At 39.4% G+C, this 18,721-nt stretch overlaps 1 protein-coding gene across 1 annotated transcript in view; it reads left to right on the forward strand.

Annotated features, from left to right (window-relative positions):
- The window catches only part of LOC131694766 (collagen alpha chain CG42342-like), a 259,583-nt gene that overhangs the window by 80,846 nt on the left and 160,016 nt on the right, over window positions 1-18,721 (forward strand). The gene's annotated exons all lie outside the window — the stretch shown is intronic.

Raw genomic sequence — 18,721 nt, forward strand, 5'->3', positions numbered from 1 at the left:
GCGTCAGAAGTTGAACGTTCAATTTAGTTGAAATATGGTAATATCATGCAGATAAAATTTTATGGCATATCATCAAAATATCACAATATATGATCTCGCCGGGCACAGATGGATTACTGTCAAACAGATCGCCTTTTTAATTGTAATTTGCGTCTTGTAAGTCGATTTTGACGGAATCCACGGCATTATTGATGTACAGCGCAAATAGCAAAGCTTGCAGTACACTTCTATTCTCGAGAAATTTCCTAAGTAAAACATTTCTTTTTAGAATAAAAATAATTAAGTAATTTGGTAAATAAATCGATGAAGTTCAAAAACGATATATAATTTATCTCTAACTACGAGCTCAACGATGTCTGATAGGTATTGAAGATATATGAGATACTTTCTAGAAGTTTAAAATTTTAATTATATCATTTAAAATGCTTCAAGACTGTACCGAAGATCTAAGAAAATCGGGTCCAGCTAGAGTGCATTTTTTAAACAAAACCCGTAGGAAATATAATTGTTCGTTTTCAGTTAAAATTTCGGCAAACACGCTAAAAATATTAGTGATAAATCGATGATATATCGATGATATTTAATGAATAAATTCCGGTTCTTATTCTTTCTAATGAAGCTATGGTGTCATTTTTTTCCTATTGGACTGTTATATTTTGTGGATGCTCTTTTATGGTGAATTCAATGGAATGTTACTGGTTTCTTTAGAACTATGAAGTATAATTAATTTTCTTTTTTTCAGATGCAATTTCGTTACAACGAACGGATTAAAAATTTTGGCCGCCCTTTTCGAAAGTTTGTGCCAGCGGTCATTGAACTCGGTTGGACGACTTCTCATTTGGATTCTGGATATCGAGCAACACATAAACATATGGATTGGGGTCAATGCTTTCGTCTACCTTCCGGAAGAAAACGTGACCAGGGATATTTCACCTCGGAAGATCAAAGCGATCTCGGCTGGGATTGAACCCAGACACATTGGGGTGAGAAGCACCGCCGCTGCTACCAAAAACGAATTTCTAAAATATATCCGAAGTATTTGTATTTCTAATCACCGTTTAATAATTAAATTTATTGAACGTCTAAATTACCTGCAAACTGTTCTGGGGAAAATCCCACATAATCGTTATGCACATCACGCAAATCATCATTCAACAAGCTTCACCATTTCTTTAGCACTACCGAAGTTTGGATTGTCCATTCACCAAGACCAATGAATTTGTTTTAGTGCAAAAATCACCGAAGAACGATAATTTACACGGGACTGAGATACATGGTAAGATTGGTTTAATAATTTAGTTAGTCTTTCGCTCGAGCGAATAACAGGTTATTGCGTTGTTGGTCGTTGAAGTGCTTTGGGTTTTAGAATACTTTTCAGTGGGTAGGCTGAAGGGTCCGTGGAAGTTTCTGTAATTTCTCGAGGTAATTGTCTCTTCACTAGCTGCGTGATTGGCCAGAATGTCTCGGATTGAAGACAGTAGTTGGAGGTTTCGGAGGTATTGAAACTCTAAATACTCGTCCAGGGGTTGTTCCACGGTCAGTTCGAGTGATCGTATGCGAGTGAGTTATTTGAATGTGTCCAGCGCGTAGGTGGGAGGGGGCTCTGCTCGAGCCTGTTCCCCAAGTTGATCCATCGTTCCGGTCCTCCCTTGTTATTTTTGGAGGGGACCGAGTGGGTTCCTCCAGCGGCTAATTAAGTGAGCCAAGGTTTTTGATTTGAAGTAGATGATATGCGTCGATGGGACTAAGTTGATCAGCAATCTGGGCCTGTCTCTCGCGAACTGCCAGGGGTCCGCTTCCTCATTCCTGCAGTGACTGGGCACCCACCATATCGTAGTCAACGGATCGCAGGTGTTCTCTATAGCCTGTATGTAAGGGTGGTGGGACGTTCCCGTTTCCAGGGCGAACAGTAGGTATTCCCTCGTCTCCTTTCAATCGCGAGGCTGTTAGTGGCAGCTTCTGCCGAGAAGACGGAGCAGCTTGTGGGGAGGTGGTAGGCTAGACCAGCTCCTATTCCGCAGATTCCCACTCCAGCTCTTTCTTTCAGTTACAAAACGTCAATGTAGATGGTTTGGGAATCGTTTGTTCATCAGATCTAGATATTTTGCCTAAGCGACCTCTGGGAGAAGTTCAGTTCCATATCCTGAGGAGGCGAGTTATTTCTGATAGGTCTGTGCCGAAGTATTCTAGGAATATATTTTGAGCTGTTTTATGGAGGGCACAAGTGCTACCAGAACTATTTTCGAGGAATCCCAGGGCGCGTCGGGGAGGAAATTAGCTTCGACACAGGCTACCTCGGCGGGAGTGCTCGGCAGAAGGTTAAAAGCTAACCGAGTCGTTCCGTTGTACAGGGGAGCAAGGATTCTCAAAAGCCCGTCCAGTTCTGGTTGGTTATTTTAATACCGAAAACACCAACAACCACCAAAGTTCAGGGCAGTTCCTGCTTTCATCGTCTTGTTTGACTGTCCGGACGTTCGGTCCGAAGATGAGACGGCGGTCTAAGTGATGGCGACGATTTCTGATTCTCGGTGAAGGAATAGGTGCGTCTGAGTGAGTTTGACCGGTCTGTCAGTGGCTAGGTGCTAGGATTTCGAACAGTGAACATTTGTCTGCGGCTATGTTGAACCCCACTGCTTAAGCCCATCTTAAAGCGTCGAGCTTTATCCTCACTTGAGCGGTCGATCCTCTCACCACTACGATGTTGACATAGACGAAAACAGACACTCTGCGGCAAGGATACAAAGAGAGAGTTCATGCTAGCTAGTTGCCGGAGAACCCCCTCGCTGTAGGATGCGTTGTAAGCCTTGGTGAAGTCTAGCGTAGCTATGTCGGGGTGAAGATCGCCCGCTAGGGGTTGCCGGGAGATTTCTCCGAAGGCTCAAAGATGACCTTCCTTGTGAAAGGCAAACTTGCGTTGGTCAAGAAGAGATTTTTCTTCGAGGTAAGTCAAGCCGTTTGTTAACCAACCGGCCGGAAGTCTCGCCGTGCGGGGAGTGTCATCCTAACAAGTAGATTTCATAAGATTAGAATACTTCTCACTTCATATTCCTGTGTTTTGAACGAAACGAAAAGGTGGCAATACAGTTGCCACTGCCTTATAAAGGGTTAAGCAATCGGACAGACTGAAGCCGGACAAACCATTTTGTCTGGTTAATAAAGGCGATTACGAAAATTCTAGCCAATATGCAGCCTGAATCAAATCCTATCAATATGGATATCCACCTTCCAAATCGTTGGTGGTCATTAAAGCTGGCGATAGGACACACCACAAAAATAATCATAAATTTTGTTCTACTTATTCCAACGCTGTTGTTGTTGCCGCATTAGAATAGCTAGAACAAAATCGATAGTGAATATTTTTGGGGCATGTGTGCTGTTGCCTCGTGTGTGTGTTTGTGTGTGTGTGTTTAGCTTAATAATAACAAGTGGTGAATAATACAGCTTTTATGTGGTCTAAACTGTATTTTGTCCCATTGATTTTTTTGTCTTTAAAAATGCCCTAGAAACTTTTCTTTGCATCTTTTTATCTTGCCCCAACCTTGCACTACTTTCGCTTACTGCTTTTTTCTTTTTTCCTGCAATTTCAAACAAGAACATTTCACCATTGGGATGCTGCATACCACTACTAGGAGGAGTCTACTTAGCATAAACTTTTCCCAAACAAAGTTTACTTGGCACACAGTCTGAAACTGCACCGCCGCATTTCCACCGAAATTACTGTGGAACTTTTCAAACGAAACATTCCCGAAATGTGCAACTAGTGCTGCTTTTGAGTTTTCAGTCATTTGGGGAAATCTTCAACAATAACGCCGCTCCCCAGTTATTCCGTTTCAGGGAAAACCAACCTACACTTAAAATTACACTGTCGAAGGAATATCGTAGTTGTACGGATTAGTTCAAAGGGCACGACTCAAACTTTCTGCTGTCGTCGTATGAATTAAACAAGAGCTAGTGTGTCACATATGTACACATCTAACAATTTCTCAAATTTCTTTGGTAACCAATTTCCCACCGCTAGCTGCGTATTTGCAACAATGGGATTTCCCTTCAGTCAACAGCTTACAGTACGACATCCCCAACCTAAACAGGGCGATCCGGCTTCCCAACTTTGCACTGGTGGATACTTACTGTGAACAGTCAACGATGGTGGTCTTTATTAGAAACTAGAGTTACCGAAGCGGAAGCTTCCGGAGAAACTGGCACACTGAACCACAAACACCGCGAAAACGAAGAAGATGAATTCGAAGCTACCGACAAATGATTAAGTAATAAAACTTTTCGCAAGGCAAACGAGAAATTCACTTACACTTGACTGCAGCTTGGTTGGCGTGAATCCTTTCCAGCGTGTCAACGAGTGGGGTAAGGAAAGGGGTAAGGAAAGACGATCCTACAGAGATACCGCATCGAACCGCATTGTTTATATAGCTGTACTCTTCGTACCGACTTCTTCCCGGGCGACTTTCGGGGCTCTCGAAATTAATATCAGCTGCTGTTGAGTGCGTGTGTGTGTTTTCAACGTTTCTCCTCAACAGGCGGTTTCGGGAAGCGTCGTCGTTGCAACCATCAGGGGATTTACTGAAAATGAACATCATCCTTTCTGTGGGATGGAAAAGTACGCTTCTCGTCGTGCGTGTGTGTGTGGTCTTTTGTGCTATCAGCTTACCTGTCTGTCTGCCTGCCTGCCTGTAGTCGAATGTTATGAATTGCTCAGCATATCTGATAACGAAAGTGGTGGTTTGATGCCAGCGAGTCAAGCGTCAAGCTCTAGGGTGGTGGTTTTGGGGCACGTTGCTTGGGTTGTTTCTGATTTTGTCAAATTCATTCTAGAACATAAACACATTCAATATTTTGTGAGCAACTTACACATCTTCACAAAATTGTAATGGTGTAGATAGAAAGTTGGCTTTCGTCGATATTTTTGGGAATTCCTGAAAATTGTTTTCGTGTGGATTCATGTCGTCTATTAGTAAAACTATTGTATCCAAATATTGAAAAATAAAGCATTCAATTTTGGAACTTCTGGAAACTTGCAGTGTTCTGGACAGAATTTGGTTACGGATTTAACGTTTGTCACTTTTTTTGTTTAGATAACCGTACATGAAAAAGCTCTCCTTCACAGTTTCCGTAATTTTATTTTTGATGATCTCAAGAATATAATCAGTGATATTCAGTTCATATGGAAGATGTTCATTCTTTCCTTCATGAGCTGTTCGTCAAGGCATATGTTTTCTTCTTGGATAATTACTCCATGCATGTATATAAAAACTAATCTAATAACGACGTCGGCCTCGTTCAAAGCTGTTCTACCGGGGAAGGCGACTACCGCTGCATCCCCACGCGTATCACGGGAAAGTAATTGAGGTAGTAGGAGAGGGAAAAGATCAGAAGGTATATCTTGGTAGACAATACGATCTAAGTAATATGCACGAAAGTCGAGTGTAATTAATTTCCGAAAATTAATATTACTTACCTTTCAATACAGTGACCCTTTCCAATATTTCGAAAGATAAGTCGTGTAAGCTTTGAAACGTTTTGTAGGGAATGGCAACGGAATTAATCAATTTCTTCACCATTTCGTCGAAAATGTATGTAGCAATGTTGTGTTATTTTTTGGAATAAGTAAGACAAACATCAATAAGGAAAAAAAGGATTTTGAAAAATCTTCCTAAAACAAAAAAACGAAACGAAAAAAAGCGAAAATTTTCAACATATTTCGGTATGAACCGTTCTAAAATCATGTCACCCCAACTGAACAATAGAATGATGAGTAGTTTTATATTAATATATGTCCGCTACAGATTTGTTTTCTATTATCATTCGTATTGAGCTGTTTGAAGCGAACAGAGCATCTTCTCAGCGGGCGGTACAATTCTGAGCAGGAAATATTTGTGATCTGTCCACTGCTGCTGGATGAATATTCAATTAGTTGTGCCGTTCAATGCCGCTAACCGATGCCTTTTTTCAGATTTTTGAAAGTAGTATAAACACACGGAATAAACGATTTTAAAACATTCTAGTGAAGCTCGTTTGTAATTGGATCTCCCGCGAATTTCAAGCATCGAGCAGCAAATCTTGAACAGAAAGAATTGCGATTTTAGTCGGATGACTTCTTTTCGGGAGAATGCGCATATCACCACCGGATGGGAAGACGATTATAGAGGTGTGGCAGCGCCATCAAACCATTCAGAAGAATTAGAATTTGAAAATTACTGATCATTCAGTCAAAATTATATTGATAAACAGCAGATGAATCTTAACGTAGAGGACAGACGTCAGCAGTATGATGTTTGAATCCATTTTCGTTTTTTAAGGTTGAGCTTGTGCGACGGCCACTACTTACAAAAGCAATAGAATAATATAATCGCGGAAAAAAAAATAATCGAAGGACGTAAACAAAATGAAACTACAGCAGAAAACTATCGAATTTGTTCATGAAGATAAAATGGAAAATTTTAGAGCGGCCTAAAATAAGCAAAATAAAAGTATATTGGGAGAACACGCGCGCGTCGTTTGTTCCCCTTCCCTGTCAGCATACGACAACTGATCCCATCGGATTGTCCCCAATGCCGGTTCCGTTCGAAATTATACTGAGTCAGGCTTCAACCGCTGTCAGAATGTATGAATTGGTGCCAAAACTCGATCCACTCTCTAAGAACGGTTAGTTTCAAAATTCCCTCTAATGAGGGACGTTCGTTGGATCAACGTTGAAGGCCTCCAAATTACCGTTCAACCGAGGTCTATCGTTGTACCCGTACGATTTGGAAACAATGTCCTTGGCTCCTTAGTGGGCAGCGCCAGGTTTAAGCAAAAATGGTATAAGTCGGCTCGTACCCCAGTTGGCACCGCGGGGTGGTAAGGGACAGGAGTTCTGAATCAGAGGTGAATGGCAGCATACTCGAGCAAATCGTTATGGGTTCAAACACCACATAGTCCCTTGAAAAGACCTTAAACATGGTCCGTGCCGAAATTCACAACCATCAAAACACCATAAAATGGTCTCAATAACCCATAAATACACTAACATATGGTATTTTATATGGGATCTACCGGACCATGGTGATGGTGTTTTCATGGGTTGAACCCATGTCAAACCCCATGAGCATGGGTGTATTATGGGCTTTTCGTTTGCTCGGGTAATGTGTCCTTATGTTACACAATAATACAGTTTTGCCAACCAAGGCGAGGTGAAACTTTTGCTGCGGAAAAAAATCGTTCTTGCAATATGGAAGTTACCTTCATTTTCACCATACGCGGATTGTTGTACTGATGACGTTCAGAAGTGTCCCAGAGATAATATCAAGATTACTACCTTGAGCTCAAGGCGTTACAGTCAGTATTCCTGAGTATAATGACGATAATGGAGACAATCTCCAAAGTTAGCCGGAAAAATTCATTGTTTTATAACATTTCAAGATCAATATATTCACACACTGCCGTTTACGCACATTGGTCCTGTGTTTTGTGGGATTTTTTATATATGTACATAGGACAATTATGCGAATAAAATCAACATATTGTCCAAAAATTCCTTATGTTGCGTTAAAGAAAGGGATCTCAATATAATAATAAGGAAATAATTTTATAAAATAGCTAATTTATATTTATCAAGCTTTTGTTACCTGAAACTCGTACGTGGTGCAGGTTGTCTCAGTATGTAGCCTGGTCAATTATAGTGAACGATGGGATTGAAAAAAACTGAATGTTTGATCAATTTAGCATTACGGTGTAGTTAGAGTAGGTTAATACTATAGATCGAAGGGCAACTTTTTTGGTTCAAATAAAGCAAAAAATGACGGAACTATCTTTTAGAATATCTAACGCATAAATTAATTTGCCATACGATTCAGACTACCGGAAATATTCACCCTACACTTTAAGCTACCTCATTCCAGCAGAGCTACTATGCACTATCATAACCTATTCCTGTAAACTATCTTTCGAAGCGTAAGAGGAAAATACTGAAATTACGAAACCGGTAACACAACTCAGCGCTGAAACTCGTATCGCTTTTCATTAGTTAGCACGGCTTGGGGGATTGGCTATACATTACTCCATAGTTGGCGTGCCGGTATCGTCCTGCTCGTGTAGCCTGGACAACGCGAACATGGCTTCCTGCGATAAATTGTGTTTGTTGAGCTGAATAATGCGCTTTGTTTTTTGAAATTGCGCGCTCGCAAGGATTATTATTACTGCTTCCATTTGTCCTGCTCCTATTAAATTGGTTCGTTCGGTTCCTACCTATTTTCCCGGTGTAGCTGATGAAGGGGAAAGTTTAATGAGTCATTAGCATTGAGTCATGTAACGGTGGTTGGAGGTAGCCGAAGGGGGACTGCGAGAATAGCGTTCCCCTACTGTAATACAAATTGAGGACTCTATTCGTGGCATGTTAATGAGAATCAATCCTAGAAAAGGGGAGGAATTTTTCAAAGAAATCCTCGCCTATCAGAATCGTTTGCAAGAATTTAAAGAATGGCTTCCGCTGTGCCTGCGAGAAAATCATCGTTCGAAAAGGTCTGCAATGGACTAATTTGCATGTACAGTAGGTCACCTAAGGCAAATCTCTCAGGCAATCAAGTTGCTTTCCAAACTACCAAGAAGGTTCTCTCTGCCCAGTTTACCAAATGACTCCAGGTCGGTATTATTAACAAGTTTAGGCATCATCCTCTGGCAGGCGAAACCAATAAAGCAGGAATACTCTATTCCGGAATATAGTCACGTATTACGTAACGTCCCCACCACTACACTCACCACTTCTGGCAAATCTTTCTCATACGAGATAAAATCTGTCAATAGACGCCCCCCCCCTTCCCGTGCTCCAAAGCTAGCAACCACAGCAGTCTGTGCGCGCCTTCCAGCTATATCGATGACGGTGACTATGACTTCCCGGTAAAAGAACCGAACAACAACAAAAACTAATCCGGTCTTCTTGTGGACTCAGGGTCAAGGCATCCCACCAGGCTCCGGGCTTACCCCGGCAAGTCACGTAGCGAAGATTTTTTCTTCAGATGGCAATCCGATGAATCAAGTCATCCTGGTGGCGTTGCTATTATTGTTTCCTTCGTCGTCAAGTCCTGTCACCTAACTGACAACGCCGGTGTCAACACTTACCATCACACACATACACGAAAACATACACAAAACAAGGAGCTGTGGGTTCAAGTTGCTTCAACGGTGAGTTACTTTGCTGCTTTTTTTTCGTCTACTTCACCCCCAGCTGACTTGGATCCTGAATTCATCACCAGTACGTCGCCTACTTCGATCGACCCCGCGGAAGGAGAAAAGAAAAACAACAGCTCGTCCGCATGCCTCTCACGTACTGTTTCCGTTAGAGCAGTTAGGCTAATAATTCTTTCCAGGCACCTTTCAGCACCTCAGTCCGGGGGTACGAGCGGTGGAAAAGTTTTCTGAGTAGGTGGGAACGAAACGAAAATTGGGGATTATGAGTTCTTTTCATGGTAATGTCATTCAACGCAAGTTCGGAACGGGGATGGAGGTCGGAACGTAATCCGAAAAGGTCTGTTTAACGAAACGGTTGTAGTTCCCGGATAAACGTCTACTCAGTGCTGTTCTCTCCGGATTGGAGCCGTGTCCTTGGCTCGGGTTTCCTTGGTAGTGTCTATATTTAAATTCAAATTTTATTTAGAATAAGCCGGATCTGATGGTTATGGTTTTTGCGTCGTTCTAATTAATGGCGAAAAACTAAGCCTAAGGCTACTCAAGTGTATTAGGTTTCTCTTTTCGACAATGGAAAAATAGAAACCCTTTTATCTTTCTTTTCACTAAATGCGGCATCCTACTGATTTGGGTTGCTAGTCAAGTATGACGCAAATAAGGACATCATTTACATTTATTAAACCTCCGGAATATTGGGCTTCATTGGCAACACTCCTTCTTTAGTGACGATTTTTCTAAAATGGAGTTTAATCTGATGATCTGGAGCAGACACCACAAAATTATGCTCGAAATCGTAATTATAAACAGAAAAGCCAGTGATATTTTGATTGCTGTACAACGTATCCGAAAAAATAGTAGCTTGCCTTTGCAGATTAGATGATAGGATGATTTATTTAAAATGATTAAATGAGTATTTCCGAGTCCGAAAACTTATTCTAAATGACGGTTAACGTTGATTAAGTGCCAATCACCCAATGCTTGATTCAATCAATTAAAAAAATCGATATTGTTACACACCAAAATTTTAAAATCGGACGAAAAATGATTTTTTTCAGGTAAAAAAATCGATTTTGTAGAAAATTACATATTTCCAATAGGCGTTAAAAATCAAATCTACTAGAATCGTTTTTTTTTAACTAAAATAAATCGATATTGTCGGACATCGAACCGGTTAGTTTGGTTAAAAAAAACTATTTTTCGAGGGAAGAGATCGATTTTGAAAAAAAATGGCATCTCCATCACTCATTCCTAATTTGTACGTAAACTACGACAAGCAAAGGTCCAGGTGTACTACCCTGAGGAGCATTTAGTAGTCCAAATGGGGCACCAAAAAGACGATCTAGACTCATTTTTTTCTTTGCCCTAGTTTTACAAAATTGTATGTCTTTAGACCATTCACAACTTTGAGCTTGCCGTTTTCAGTAACATAGATTGATTTGTTTGATTTTCATATGTATTTGATTTTAAGTCATTTAAATTTATTGTCCTAAGCCAGTTTAATGGCGACGAGATATTAGTGAAATGTGGGGCATATAAGCTAGTGCGAAAAATACTTCGATGTCGTTGTAGGATCTGATCCGGCAATTTTATTAACTCTTAAAGCTGTTATGAATCATATCCCGAACGATAATGTCAGGGATACTGGGTAAATTTTTTTTCACTGTCTTCATTTGTCTTCAATGGCCGCATTCTGAAAAATAATTTCAAAAGCTTTCACTGATTAAAAACCGTCTCCCACAGGCGATTTTTCTAAACTAGTTTTAAATAAACGACAGGAATAATATAGAGTTAGTTTAGAAATACATTTCCATCAGTTTTGGACAAACGGTGAATGTGTATGATTTCCAATAAATTTGGATTTCATTTTGAACAAATGCGAAAGTTTGGACCGACCGTCCACAAAATAAAATGAGTTCCTGGAAAATCACAAGTAATTTTGAGTAGCTATTAAACTTTTTAGACCAAGTTTTTGGTGGTCAAAACTATAAGCGATCAAATCAAACTACGAGTTGTAGCCATATAGTGCGGATTATCTAAAAAACAAAGGGACCATAGCGGCATGATTAAAGTTGACAGAGAAGGAATTTTTCGAACCAGACACCGTGTCTGCGTGAAGTGGAATATTTTCTGAAAGTTAAAATGGAGCCTGTGCTTACGGAAGCCGCCATTAGTCGGTTCCATCACCTACGCAACTCAGCAGCAGAGGTATACAATCTCGGTATAAGTGTATCAAATCATGTGAAAGTGGGTAGCGAGCATCAATTTCAAATTATTATCAACTCGTCTACGAAATATTTCATGTTGCGACTATTTTTCTTGTCCTGAAGATTCGTGTATGCGTGTGGATTGATCACATGACTTATCTTTCGGTTACACTATTTTTTATGAACGTATGGTAATATTATAATGCAAAATACTATCTTCTACGTAATAAATTTATGTTAAATTTCCTACTCAAACATTCCTCGTTGGACCAAGCCGATATTTTTTTTCGCTCATTTAATGTTATAGATGCTCGTCGGTAGTATATAAAGCTGTTATTTTATCGTGTATTGAACTAAAAATAGTCCAGTGAAAACTCATGTACCACTGATCGATCAAACAAATGACATTATTAAATATAAATTCATTATCTATCAGCCTACTCAGACACACCAATGCGTATTTCTTCCGCATTGTACTAATCGAATTGGTCAGGTCCTCAATTGATGAAATATAAACTTTAATGTCATCGTTTTTTTCTAATTCATTTTCTGCATGATAAACAAAAATTAATCTCTAATGGGTTTATCGACATCTGATAAAATTTTATTGCTGGCGGAATTTGGGGACAATACACGTAATTGAATTTAATGTTTTGCTAAAATTTGCTGCACTGTTTCGAATAGAGGTTACTCTGTCGTTGCGACCAGAGCGCCCGTTTTTGTTCTACTTAAATCATACTAGATTTGCCTGAATGCAGTGAAATAAGTCGAATGTAATTCTCAAATGCGAAGCTGCACAATAAATCAAACAATTCATTAAGGGGGCAGAGGAGTTATCTTTGCCTGTTTTCTGAGACATTAAAAAAATAAGAAACGGGAAGGCAAAATAGAGTCAGGTCTTTTGCATATTACAGAACATACTTTAGCCTTGAATAGCAATTTTTAGTTGTTCACAAAATCCCCTTCACCTTCATCCCTCCGGTTCTTTGAAGTTGCCAATGCAAAAAAAAGATGAAAAGTGTGTCCATGGTACGTTCATCGAAATACAAAAATTCCAAAATGCCCTTAAAACATATTAAATTGTATCTCAAGAACCACTCAAGCAATCCCCTTCCAACACCAGGAGGAAAGCATGGTTGGGGCGGTTTTAAAATTATATTTTAATATTTCAATATATGTAAAAAGATAAAAATGATTATTTTTGGAAAAGAAAACTTCTGTTGTCTTTATATAGCACGAAATGGATCTTTGAAGTTTGTAAGCATTTTATCAACTTTGTGGACGTATATAGAGCAAGTAAAGATACTACATTTCGATTGTAAATACTCTAGTGCATTTACAATGCTAATATAGGGCTTGATTTTATTGTATGTAAATGCCGAAATACGGTTCTCATACAACATTAGTGCTAATTTATAGCCAATATAGTGCTATGGTATGATGCTTAAGATTACTTAGGTAGATGAGACAATGTTTCCAATTTTGTTCAACGCTTCACTGCAAATGGTAGAATAAAAAGTGGGTCACCATTTTTTGAAACAAAATAAAAATGTTAATATTTTGAGAAAATGTGTAAACAATTCGTCTACATTGGACGGCAATTTGACAACGATGACTTCGTAGTTTGAAAAAAAATCGATGGTTAATAAGAGACAATTTAGGAACAACTTGGATGCAATTCGTAAATGATTTCATAGCAATTATGAAGGTATCTTAAGAAAAGTTTGAGAATTAGTTTCGAAACTTTCCAAATTTGCTAGACGATTTGGAGAAAATACTTCTACACATCTTTTAAAGGTAATTTAAAAAGCAATGTTTGTTTAGAAATAGGAATTTATTATATATTGAATGTGCCATAAAGGGTCTTAAATTTGGTTTATTTTTAACAGAGTAGTTTAAAAATTTGAATACCCTTCCAGTCACATTTATTTTGTTTTTTTAGTGACAAGTTTCACACGGTTACCGGAAAAGGAAAGGTTTAAGCAGACAAAGATTGAAAAGTTTCCGAAGAAAAATACTTGATTTGGCAGGCAATTTGCACATGTGAATTCATCTCGTCCGTAACTAGCACCAACTTAGGACTAAGTTTTTCGATGTATCTAAACTAGTACTCTAATTAGCACTAGTAAGACACTTAATCGAAACCGTCATATGACACATATCAACGCAACTGGCTACTCCCGAGTGATGTCCCGAGAAGTGAAATCAGTAGCATTAGACTGCCCAGAAAAATGAACGAATTCTTGAAAACTTAATCGGCCCACCCCTGAGTCGATTCCTAGTCCCACCCTGAGTGTCTGCTCTAAATTTAGGCCAAATCTGACACGTTTAGCTACCGCACCAATGTGTTCGAAGTTTGTGTAGAATTTTTCGACAATCTACGTGGAAAAAGCCCACCGACTAGCATTTTCACTACTAGATGGCACTGTATGCATCAGATTGGCACTGGAAGTGAAAATAAGATAGTTTTATTGTCTACAACTTTATCGAAGACTGCACTTGAATCTAACCTTCTTAGGAGAAGTTATTAAACTTTTAATGGAGTGATGCCTGAATCAGTTTTTCATGGAGCGTAACAGCACATGGGAGTAAATCAGTAGTCGATTCACAAAAATTCACAAAAATTATTGGATTTATCTTAATAGTTTGCTTGGAAGTATTTTAGTACATGCTATGAGTCATTTTTTGATTACAAAATTTTAGTTCCATATTTCATTATACAGATGGCGCCAAAACTATCTTTTAAAGGAAAAGAGATAGAAGATAGATATGTTCACAAAAAATGCTGGAAATGGCTTCTTAAACAACTTTGTAGAAGACACCACATTTCTATCTCTTTTCGATGGAAAGTTAGTATTGGCGCCCTCTATGTGGTGAAATGTAGGACTAACATTTTCTTGTTAAAAGATATCTCATATTATGTTCTGAATTTCTTTCAAACATACTACTCAGCTAAACCCAACCATTATTTTGCCAAAAAATAAAGTTGGTGCGAATCGACTATTGACTCACCCCCCTGTGCTGTTACGTCCCACGCAAAACTGATTCGGACATCACTTCATAAAAAGTTTAATTACTTCTCCCAAAGAAGTTGGTTTGATTTGCTGTCTTCGACAAAGTTGTAGATAATAAAATTATTTCATATTTTCTATTGCAGTAATAATCTGATGCAGGCCGTGCCACCTAGCGGTCAACATGAATGTTAGAGGGCTTTCTTCGTGTAAATTGTCAAAAAATCACCTGCAAACGTCGAACTCGTTGATCGGGTAGCTGATTTCTCTGATTTGGCCCAAATTTGGAGCAGACACTCCTGGTGAGACTAGGAATCGACTCAGGGGTGGCCCAATAGGGGGTCATGTTTTTTTTCTTGTCACTCTTCAGTAGTACTCGTTTGCTGATGAGAAAGCAAAAAAGAACTCCTTTTTTGATAGAGAACCAAACGCCTGACACGATGCAATATTTATTCTCAAAGGTGAAAAAATTGGAAAAAAAACTAGTGCTAATTTGGGTGCTAGTTTAGATACATCGTCGAACTTGGTCCCAAGTTGTTGTCTATTACTGACGATATGAATTCGACACACAAACATCCCATTTAATTTAAGTTAGTTGTTACATCCTTTATTGACAAATTGATTTAGCTTAATTTGGGAATTATTATAGCATAATGAAGGGTTCATTCATCGAGAAACTAAAACCTTGCTGATTTGATCCTTCACTTGGACCTTTTGCTACAAGATCTTGTTAATTGTTAACAATCCATTGTTAATTGAATGTCATTTTAGAATCTAAAAAAATAGTAAAAACAACTCACTTCTAATGAGTATGAAGGAAAATGAAATTTTTTTATATCATTCAAATACAGTAAAAAGAATGCAGGACTATGGTGGCTGCTTTGTTGTTGGAAAATTATAAAAACTATCACCTGATATTTTTATATCGGTTTTAATACTCATGGACTTAGAATGATGATTCCGTTCTTAAATCCCAACGTTTCGAAACCAATGTCAGCTCCTTCTTCAGGTGTGAAGTACTTTTCATAAGAAATATTCATCCTTTCAAGAACCGGAATGCAAAAAATCTCATAAATTATTAAAAGTGTGTTCCTCTCCAACTATTTTAATTTGATTACATGCGCTGGAAAAACACTTCGTTAGTTCCATTTATGCACATGCAAGTTTCCTAACACTCACCATCGCTCGTTTTTCATAATCACACCAATCGAATTGATAGTTTTATTATCTTCTTCGGTGTAGATTGTAAACGGTAATCGTCGCCACGGCATAACCGAGTGGCAATCACGCTCAACGCCTCCTACTGGATCTGGGTTCAGAGCCCCCTTCCCGCCCCTTAGATCCCCCCCCCCCCCCCCCCATCAGCCAATTGCTTAATTAGCAAAGTGTCACGATGAAAATTTGCCCCATCCGCTGAAATTGTGGCCGACTGCGATGATGATCATTAAAAATAAACATAAAAATAACATCAGCAATGGTAGTGCGTCGACGTGCGTCTCGAAATCTACCGTCGTGGTCAATCGATACAGGTCGTAAACGTTTCCCTCCGTCATGGGTTCCTTCGTCGTCGTCGTTGTCGCTGTCGTCATCATCGTCAAGAGAGACTTGAAACTTTTAATGTCTCCATTTTGTACCGGGGGGGTGGCTTCGGTGCAGTTTGTTAGTGATTTTTTCTTCTGTTATTAAAATTCATTTCGTCCGTTCGGTCCGTCGGTCGGTCGATTGATCAAAACCGTTCGCCGATGGTAGTTTTTAATATTTCCTTCGCTTTGGAATTAGCCAATCGAGAGTAACCGACCGTTTGAGGTTCAATCTTCGGGCAACTTTTTCCTTCCAAGTGATTATCCATTGATAAACCGACCGACCGACCAATAACTCGAGAGCGGCGGTCCCAGGCCAGAAATTCGATCCAAGTTGGCCATCGTGTTCAATAAAACTTCGACGAAGCCAAAGGCTAACTAGAAACCGTCGCGTGGGTTATGAAATTGTATCGATTGGGGATCAAAGGAAACGGGGCCGAAAAATTAAACAGTTTAATGCGACGAAGGAAATTTCAAAGCCGATTCGTCCTACCGACTGACTGTTTGGTTTATAGTAAGCGGCGAAATTAAGCGTATATAAAAAGAATCAATTTGTAATGTGAGCAAAAATCGCCTCAACGTAAGATTGAACGCTTATGAAAAATGTAGCCAAAAATCGGGGTCGTATTTTTTTTTTATTTTCCTGTCATCAAAGACGGAAAATGACTCCAAACCAATCCCCGCCAAGCGATTTGCACATCAAGTCACATCTAAGCTCCCACTTTTACGCCTTTTAATTCTCCCATTGATGCTGATTAATGTCACTTCTAATTTTACCACGGACCTGAATCACAGCTGCTGCTTCGTCGCCATGTACCTGATCCTATTCCGTTTATGTAAAGGTTAGGTGCGGGCTTGCGGAACGCATCAAGAGCCGTGCTCTCATTCCAACAAGTGAGCGTAAATTAAAACCACTCGGTGGTGGTTTCACGCGTGGGTGTCCTAATGATTCTCACCTTAATCGTTCGGCACGGTCGCCATAGTCGCTCACGGTGAACATTTTGTCGCACGTTGTCGTTATCGTTGGGTGGTCCGGTCGGGTCCCCCTTGCCCCCTTGCCGGTAGGTTGTAGGTGTTAAGCAATTGTTTTCGTGCTATGCTTTCCACGAGCAGCGGTATTAAATGTAGGATTTGTCTTTCTCAGGCGGTGGGATTCTAATAATGGCTAACGCCAAGTCCTGAACAATCTCGAGTGTCAGATTTTATTGCCACGACGATCGTTACAGAAAGGGTCCCTCTCGATGGTAATCCGCAATTTTAAGAGACTCATAAGCGGTGATATAAAAGGGTGAAACAGTCGGGGCGTCGCGTCGTCGTCGTCATGGTTTCGTTGTTCTTTGGATGGCGCATTGTCACGTGGGAAGGTGAGAAAATGCATAAAAAAAGGTGTCGCCCGTCCTTTTAGGGTAATTTCACTACAGGGCTGTGCTTAGGGCAAGAGTTAGTAATTGTTTGTTGGTTTGGGATTTCGGAATCAAAGTAATCCCTGTCCATCAGTCTTGAGAGCGTTTTGTGTTTTTTATGAAGTTATGGAATTTGTCTAAAGTTAGTTCATTGAAAATTTGGTAATGATTGGCTTAAGACAATGAATCCTTCCAATTGTTCCAAATTACACAAATATTCGAATTTCGTGACCCTTTGTTCAGTCGCAGGAATTGAAATATCCGAATAAAATAAAATATCCTTCTCTAATTTATTTTAAATTTGATCAGAAGCTGCGCAAAATTGTACGAAATTCGTTCAGAGGTCAGGGAGTTTTAAATCAATCCAAAATAATTCGTTTATTTCCAATATTGCCGGCCTATTACTAATTACTAATTTGTGAAGCAATTGTCCAAAATTTCGACTCCATATTTTTATTTCTAATTTGTCCAAAATTGTAATTATAAATTAGTTATGGCTTTTGCATTTGGACTTCGTTTCATCAGAATCTGACACTAACTTAGTGACTGGACTAAGCTAGCGACGGATTGACACTAGCTCCAAGCAACGAAAACACTTGCGGTTTTTCGGTTTCTGACCAAACCCCTATTCCTGCGTGATAGATGATCCGTAGGAAAAAGTGTGTCCTTCACGCGCAAAGGTGGTTTTAAACAATTTTCTCCTTCGGGGAGAAAAAAAAATAGTTTGTACCTAAATTTTTCTCCACTAAAGAGAAATATAGCAAAGTGTATACTTATAATTTGGTCAACAAATTTTTCAAAAGCTTCCACAAGTATAGCCATAAATTTTTCGAAATCTAGGATGAGTTTCGGCAGTGCAGTAGAATGTAAACAATGTGTCGATTATTTTTCCATATTTGCCAACGTTTGGCTCTGAGGAAGACCCAAAATCGGTCTTCCTCAGAGCCAATTTTTTGAAAGGAACAATTATAGGGTAGCATGTGAACATAAAAAACTCAAAAAAAAAATACTGCTCATTCGACAAAAATTGTCAAATTAACAGAACGTTCGGTATACGGACGACAGTCTTATATCAGCTTACTTGTCAAGATCGTTAGAATTTGAATAAAAATTCGAAAGCTTCACTTCCAAAGTGATAAGTAATGTTCGAGACTGACTGTTACCCGTTTATCGAACGTTCTGTTACTTTGTCGATTTTTGTAGAGAGAGTGGGATTTTGTTTTTTCACATTCATGTTCCATATAATTGTTCCCAATCAGGGCCCTGAAGAAGGCCAAAACGAAGGGTCGAAACGTTGGCCGTCATAGTGAAAAGCATCGACACGCATGTTTTACGTTAGACTGCACCAC

Source organism: Topomyia yanbarensis, chromosome 1, assembly GCF_030247195.1.
Source record: "Topomyia yanbarensis strain Yona2022 chromosome 1, ASM3024719v1, whole genome shotgun sequence".
Taxonomy (NCBI): Eukaryota; Metazoa; Arthropoda; class Insecta; order Diptera; family Culicidae; genus Topomyia; species Topomyia yanbarensis.